Source organism: Salvelinus sp. IW2-2015, unplaced genomic scaffold (assembly GCF_002910315.2).
Source record: "Salvelinus sp. IW2-2015 unplaced genomic scaffold, ASM291031v2 Un_scaffold1708, whole genome shotgun sequence".
Lineage (NCBI taxonomy): Eukaryota > Metazoa > Chordata > Actinopteri > Salmoniformes > Salmonidae > Salvelinus > Salvelinus sp. IW2-2015.
Genome location: NW_019943099.1, coordinates 6,149 through 15,032, shown reverse-complemented (window position 1 = coordinate 15,032; position 8,884 = coordinate 6,149).

The following is an 8,884-nucleotide window of genomic DNA, read 5'->3' as shown; positions in this document are numbered from 1 at the left end:
CTAACTTCCCCAAATAGAACACTGGTGACACACAGCAGAAGTCTAGAAAGGATTAAAAAGATGTGGCAGCTAGTTAGACAAGGTACACATGACGACGGACCGCGTTTAAGGTTAACAGATGTAGAGCATTACGGTGGAAGTCGCTGCAAGAGAGCGTAAAAAATCAGAGGGATTGTAAGACACCTCCCCCTGTCAGATGTTTATAGACACAAACCAACAGAAAATAGAATCCTGATTATTAAAAGAGAAACAAAAGTTGGGAAGATTCATACAGTGAATGTATTTGGTATTGTTGTTCAGATCCTATCCATTTCATTCAGACCAGAATAAAACTACAGTAAACAGGTTTCCTATTGTAGATATATTGTAGACATGATCCCTAATCCCATAATTCACTTTAATGAATAACCACTTGGGTATACAGTACAAAACATTGAAAAATATATACAAAGTCCTGTGCACACTTTTGTATTTTTTTAGTAGCCTAATGCTCTGTATTGATCCTATCTGTACATACCTAACCTGAAGTACATGCCTGTTTTGTGCTAACATCCCACTCCTTGTACTCAGTGTCATATGCCAAACAAGCTATATCAAATCAAATTCTATTGGTCGCATACACATATTTAGCAGATGTTATTGCGGAAGTAGCGAAATGCTTGTAGCACAGGTACAAGAGTGGAATGTTAGCATAAAGAGACTGGTACCCAGGCTAGAACAAGGAGTGGAATGTTAGCATAAACAACCTGGTACCCAGGTAGTAGAATAAAACGACTGGTAAGCTAGAAGCAAAGAGAGAATGTATAGCATAAACAGACTAGTAGTACTAACCAGCGCTTATGTAGACAAGAGGGAATGTATGCAGCTATATATAAAACCATACACATGTAGTATACCCAGGCTATGAAGTATATTATAAGCCCTAATGAGAAGCCAGTGGTATTATAAAATCGTTATATCTAGTAAACACCACTGGTACCAGGCTAGACAAAGGTATGATAGGAACATTATAGATAGCAATACTAAGTAACCTTGAGTATCCAGTATAGGCATATTAGAACACGTAGTTGGAATAAAGATTAACGTCATAATATAACGACAGCATTAGTGATACCACATGACGAAGCTATGGTAGAACGAGAAATGCGATAGAAAGAAGCGGTAATGTTACTATGAGACACACTACTGACGGCTATACTCCGCAAGCCCATAGCGAGAGAGAGCTTATGAAAAAATGTCTAGTATCTAAATAGATATCTCTAGTGGAAACTGGTATCCAAGGAAGCTAAACCATCTTATAGACAGCACTAGTTGAAAAGTCTACATATTGTGTACATTAAGTCTATATAGTCAATAGCTACACATATCCGATTATCCAGAGCGAAAGTGCGGTATTACATTATGGAGACGAACTGCTATAACATGACGATGTATTGCGAAGCTATTGAGGCCCATACTTAGTGAAGCGTATGATACTAGTGGAAATATTGATAGTCAGTTATATTATAATTTCCATTTGTTTTCTAGTACTCATATGAACTCTGGCTTGTTATATGTGTCATTGACTCAGGCAATAGCATGATATGTAAAAAGTTGTACATTATATAATTAGTGTAACATGCTGCGAGGGTGCGACCTCACAGCTCGAGGCTATTCGCAAAAATGCATTAACTCTCTACGTCTACATGGAGTACCAACGTAGATCATGTGAGTATGGGCTAGTTTTAGCATGAAGAAGTACAATACAAAAATAAAGTTCTTATAGTGTCATGTTTAAGTCTAGGTGAACAAAAGATAAGTAAAGAAATAAAAACAACCAGTAAAAAGACAGCAAAAAAAAACAGTAAGCGACACATGGGCATAGTAATACAGTGAAAGTATGTGTGTTAACTACAGTGACTTGAGGCATGATACTAACTTAGTGTGTAAGCTGATGCTGTAAAATACTGTACGTTTACCGTAAGCACTCAGGCCGATTCCCCTTTAACGATAGGGTTATCACGTAGAATTTAGAATTCCGAGTGTACTCGAACCTATACCATTGAAACCTCAGACTTAAACTAATTTGCATAGCAGTTTGTACATAGCTGAGTCTCAAGTTCAGACAACTCACATTCAATGTAATGATGAAAACATGAATGAATATGGTGTACTTAATTTTTGTTTTGATAAATGCACGCAAGAAATTACAAAACCATGAAAAGTGTAAAATGTTTTAACATGATAAGAGTAAAAGTACTTTACACAACATGATGAGCAGTTTAAAAGGTTTTAACAACATGAAGGAGAGTTTAAAAGGTTTAAAACAACATTGATGAGAGTTTAAAAGGGTAACACATCGATGGAGTTTAAAAGGTTTTAACAACATGATGAGAGTTTAAAAGGTTAATTTAATCAAAAGCGTACATAGATGAGTTATATAAGAAAATGAGTTAAAAACAAGAACGATATGATAAGAGCCTTTTAAAGAATAGCGTTATAAGTGGCAACATTTATGAAGAGTTTACAGAAAGTTTTAACAGAGTGAGTCGATGATGAGAGTTTAAATGTTTCGTTGGAACCGACGGATACAATGTAGCAAATGAGTCTCTAAGTAAAGCCTAAATTCGAACAACATGATGAGAGTTTTAAATGTGTTTTAACAACATGATGAGAGTTTAAAAGTTTAACATCGTATGATGGAGTAGTGTAAAAGGTTTTAAGCCAACATGCTGTAGAGCTGTTAAAGGTTGCTAATTGATTTAGAACAACATGATGAGGATAGTTATTGTCAAAAGATTGTTATTTAAAGCTATATATAAAGATGATCTGATGAGCTATTAAAAATTATTGTTGAGACAAACCAATGATGAGAGTGTTGTAAAGAAGTTCTAGAGCGACGCATGATGAGAGTTTTAAAAGTTTTAAACAACCATGGTAATAGAATAGAGTGGTTTAAAATGTGTGTGTACAACATATAGGAGTTACCCTATTAGCGAATCGCAATGAGGATGAGTCATATATATTAAAATTAGCTTTTCTAGTCCAACGATGATGTAGTAATTGTGAAAGCTGTTTAGAAATAAAAAGGTGTTGAGAAGCTTTGCGTCCTAGAACTTGCGCGTCCTCTCCTAACCAACATGATGAGAGTTTAAAAGGTTTTAACAACATGATGAGAGTTAAAAGGTTTAACAGATACATGATGAAGTTTAAAAAGGTTTGACCCTTTAACAACGAGTAGAGGTATAAAAGAAGTTCTTAACAACTGATGAGAGTTTAAAAAGGTTTTCAAACAACATGATGAGAGTTTAAAGTGTTTAACAACATGCATAAGAGTTTAAAAGGTTGTAACAACATATGAGAGTTTAAAAGGTTTTAACAACATGATGAGAGTTTAAAAGGTTTAACAACGATGAGAGAAGTTTTAAAAGTGTTTTAACAACATGATAAGAGTTTAAAAGTTTTACAACATGATGAGAGTTAAAGTTTAAAAGGTTTTAACAACATGATGAGAGTTTAAAAAGGTTTAACAACATGATGAGAGTTTAAAAGGTTTTAACAACATGATAAGAGTTTAAAAGTTTTAACAACATGATGAGAGTTTAAAAAGGTGGTTCTTGGACATATTTAACTTAGTCATTCCGTATCATAGTGTGACAAGTCCACCTTGTTATGTACAAAGTGAAATGAGCGTTTCATAGAGTTTAGAAACGTGGCACTTAGCCCAGGTAGGCCTGCCGGTCGGAGGTCTAAACAAATCATGCATGAGTTAGCCATTGTGACAAATGTAGTGTTTAAAGCAACCATCCAGTGAGATAGCGTTTCTAGAATAGTGTAACCAAGATGACTTAGAGTTTAAAAGGTTTAACACATGATAAGAGTTTAAATGGTTTTTAACATAGACATTCCTTGAGAGTTTTTAGAGAAGAAGGTTTAACAACATGGATGAGAGTTTAAAAGGTTTTAAACAACATGATAGAGTTTAAAAGTTAACAACAGAGGAGAGTTAAAAGGTTTTAAACACATGAGAGAGTTTAAAAGGTTTTAACAACATGATGAGAGTTTTAAAGGTCTCCAGTGATCACCAATTAGTCCCTCCGAGAGATTTCATATATTAATGTAGGTTTCCTGGAAGTGGGTTGGCCGTTGTTTTAACAACATGATGAGAGTTTAAAAAGTTTTAACCATGATGAAGTTTAAAAGTCTGTTAAGTACCTAACTTTCGATGAAAGTTTATAGAACTGTGTTGTTTTATATCAGGACACATACTCTGTATTGATGCGTGGAAGTGTTTAACAACCAAAGGAACGTGTAAGCTTCTCTTTACAGTTCCTCACACAACCATACGAGAGTTTAAAACCTCTAAAAGGTTTTAGTCGACATTAGGAATAGAATGAGGTTAGAAGTGCTTAAAAGGTGTGCTCCATCTCATTTTCCTGTTGTTCCACAATATCTCGTTTGTCTTTTTAAGACAACATGGATGAGTGTTTAAAAGGTTTTAACCAACACGATGAAGTTTAAAAGGTTTAACAACATGATGAGAGATATATAAAGAAGTTCGTTGAGGAACCGATGATAGGAGGGTTAATAACTAAGTACCATCTTAACATCGTGACTGAGAAGAGTCTTCTAAAACCGTTCTATCCCACATAATCTAAGTGATGAGAGTTTCTTAAAGTTTTGAGATACGGGAACGGAGTTTACATTGTCAGTACGCGTGACACTGGGGTAATGTTCAGGTCGTGGCTGGCCCAACTAATAATTACCAATCGCATCCCTTTCGCTTGTGGCATCAGTGTGATAGAAAACAACCAACATGAACAATCATGAAGTCCTCTCAGTGAATCTTGATTAAAAACGAGAGTAGAAAAACAGAGAGCTTGGGAGATTGCTATCACGATGAACTGTAATATTGGCTGTATATCACTTTGCGATTCACGTGAGTGTGGCCGGCTCCAGTGTTTAGTCCATTTAATTATTCAGAGCGATAGAGCAAGTATAGAAGTTACTCACACTGAACTCGAAATCACATATAGGGCGGCTCTGCCATGAGATTGTTCAGAGTATTCTTCAATTATGAGCAATGGAGATCGCCTGAGTATCTCGGTCTCCCAAGATACCTAATTCACGGTACCTTTATGAGATAGACACATCGTAGCGTTTGGGTATTTACATTGACATTTTAACACTATTATTAACATAGGTATAGCAAAGTCCTGGTGCACACTTGTTCGTAATTTTTTTAGTTAGCCTAATGCGCTGTATATAATCAATCGCGTTCATCTGGCTACTTTTATGCCTAAACCTGAAACATTACTCAAGTGAGCCTGTTGTTGTTCGCTAATTCTATCGCCTCCCCAAGCTACCTGGGTGTACTCAGTCATATCCAAACATAGCGTATATCAAATCAAAATTCATTGTCGCGATACACATTACTTTAGCAGATTTTATTCGAAGTAGCGAAAGAGCCATGCAGTTGTGTGAGCACAGCTGTGCACACAAGTAGGAATTGAATGTATTTATATTAAGATAGCCGTGATCTTTGGTCGGGTACCTCACAAGCACTGTAGAGACAAGATGTCATAGTGGAATGTTTTGGGTTAGAGCTATAAACAGTATCTTGTTATGCCCATGAGCTAGAACACAGGATTACCAGTGGCTTAATTGTCCAAGACAAGCAAACAGACCATGCTTAATTGAACCCAGTCAAATGTAAGAACAATATGATAGTCGATGTATCAGCTAAACATTAAAAAAACTACATGAACCACAACAGGCAATAGGAAACTATAGGAGTTGGGAATTGATTAGTCTTTATCTCCACATAAGAGTATACACACAGGTCTTTTACGAAAGAGGATTTCTTGGGTTACCTCATTTAGCCCATAACTACACTAAACAAAAAAAATAATTTTATACCATAATTTAAAATGAAGTATCCCCTGCAGTAAGTGCTCATAGAGTTACCCATGGCTGTGGAATGTGTAGCATAAAACCACTGGTACCCAGGCTAGAACAAGGAGTGGAATGTTAGCATAAACGACTGGTACCCAGGCTAGAACAAGGGTGGAATGTTAGCATAAGACAGACTGGTACCCAGGCTAGAACAGTTAAACTGTGACACTTGATTCAGTCAGTTGAATATGAAGCTGCTGTCACTCAGGCGCTTCACCGTAGCCTGTATTCGAAATGTACGTATATATGAACTGCTGTATGTGCAATGCCAGAGCGTCAATCCCCAGACAGTCCCTAAAGTGTTATTAAATTATCTTACTAATCATTTATGAATGAGCTTAAGTACAAGGCCACTCTGTCTATAAGCTAGCTTGCCAACCTGCCGTATTTAACCACTCTGAGTCACCTATCCAATTGGTTTTATAGGTGGAGCTGGACTCAAAGTCTATAGTGTCATTAGACCACAATAAATAAGACACAATTTGTCTCAGTATCTATTTACATTGTAGTGTGTAAATACTGTACGTATCATCGTTCCCCAATTCGTGTTTATAAATAATTCCCAGTTACTCAACATCCTAACTCAGACTTAAACTAATGTGCAAAGCAGACCGGACCAGTTCAGACAACTCACATTCAATTAATGATGAAATCTTAAATAGCTAGAGTTATGTAGTCATCGTTCATATTCCTTTAGCCATTTATTGTTCTTAAGATCCTAGCTATAGCACGCGTGTTCAAATTACAAAACATGAAAGTCGGTAGCTCATAAGAAAAAATGTAAACTAAACACCTTTAACATGATAAGAGTTTAAAGGTTGTTAACCAACATCATGAGAGTTAAAAGTTTTAACAACATGAGCGAGATTTTTAAAGGGCTTTTAACAACATGCATGAGAGTTTAAAGGTTTAAAGGAAGAGTTGATGCTAGTGATGTCGAGTTACGTAGTGTTTTGATAGAGCTCACTGTGATGTTGGATTGTTACAGCAATCTCATCTCCTCCCACAGAAGTAAATCTCTGTGACTAGAAATTTGAGTATAACGACACGCGATACACCAATCGGCGAAAGCCTAGAATACAGCTAGATGTTTCTCAAACAGCTGTATAGCAAATCAATAGACATTTTTGTGACCGTTCTCCCTAACAGTGTCCATCTTCTTTGTATCAGAATGAAGGAATCCAGCTTGTGTTCTTCAATGCGATCTTGCATGAATCCCGCTCTTCAATACTCGACTGTTATCCTCAGCAGAATATAAGTAGACATGTCATGTTTTTGGCTCAGTTGAAACAGGTTTTCCTATATAGAATTATAATGTCGAATTGTAACGTTGTTGATCGCATCAGTTGATCCCCTAATAGCTCCTTGCGCCTCACTAATCTCACTCACCAACTGGACATGGTATAAAGCTTTACTACCAATGAACCTCACACCATGTCTGGTGATTAGCCCTCAAGCTATCTAAACAAACTATAACACTAATGAGTATCTAGTGCAAAGTCTCCTTACTATCGCCACTTTTAAGTATCCATTTTGTAAATTTAGTTGAGTGACAGGTCCCAGCCTAATGCATCTGTAGTTGATTCAAGCCTAATCACATGGTGAGACATAAACACTATCGCCTAAGCCAAGGTACAGTGCACTTTGTTTTTTGTCCCTGCTAACACCCAAGCTCCTATGTACTCAGTGCATATGCCCAATACTAACAATTAAAGTAGTAGCTAATAAATGTGCAAATCAATATATTATCCAATGTTCCTCTTGAGGTTTAACGGGCAATGGACACATATATTACCGCCCGAGATTTGTGTTGTCGACATTTGGAAAAGTAAGTCACGCAAACTCAGTGAATTGCCCAAGTGTCCACATCCTTTTTTTGAATACAGAAAGTCAAAATCAAGTCCAGAATCATACGAATACTAAACAATCACGCTTACATTAGACTGGTTGGATAGACCAGTTGTAGACAAGAACACACTAACCACAGCCCGAAAAAACCTCCTCCAACAAACAGCAAAAACATGGCTAGGGAGAATAGATTATAATGAACCCTTCAATATGACCCAATTAGAGACAACGTATGTGAACCAGCTGACTCATAACTTGGGATACCAGTAACAACAACACCAACATAGAAAATATAAACTAGAAACAACATAGACCAACAGCTTCAAACAGCGAGCTGTATTTACCTTTATTGAAACAGGCACGTCAGTTAAGAACACAATTCTTATTTTCAATGAGATCGGCCTAGGAACAGTTGCGGTTAACTGCCTTGTTCAGGGGCAGAACGACATATTTGGGGATTCGAAACTTGCAACCTTTCGCGTTCACTAGTCAACGCTCTAACCACTAGGCTACGCTGCCGCCGCCATGTAAAATGTACAGTTATATATGCGAACTGCATGTATGGCACTTAACAGCTAGCTTTGCCAATGCATTAAACCCTCAGTCATCGGTATGTAAAATGTAACATATAACAGTATGTCATACAGTTGGGAGAACAATGTATTGTGATACACGCCGAATTTGCAGGTTTGTCCTACACTTACAAAGCATGTAAGGTCTGTATTTTTACATAGGTACACTTCAACTGTGAGAAAGAATCTAAAACAAAAACCCAGAAAATCACATTTATAATTTTTTAAGTATTTAATTTCGCTAATTTTTGCATACATAAGTATTTGAATGACATCAGAAAGCAGAACTTAATATTTGGACGAAAACCTTTGTTTGCAATTTACAGCGTTTCATAGTTTCCTGGTAGTTCTTGACCAGGTTTGCACAAACACTGCAGCAGGGTTTTGGCCCACTCCTCCATAACAGACGCTTCTACAGATCTCTCAGGTTTCGGGGCTGTCGCTGGGCAATATACAGACTTTCGCTCCCTCAAAGATTTTCTATTGGGGTTCAGGTCTGGAGACTGTCCTAGCCACTCCAGGACCTTGAA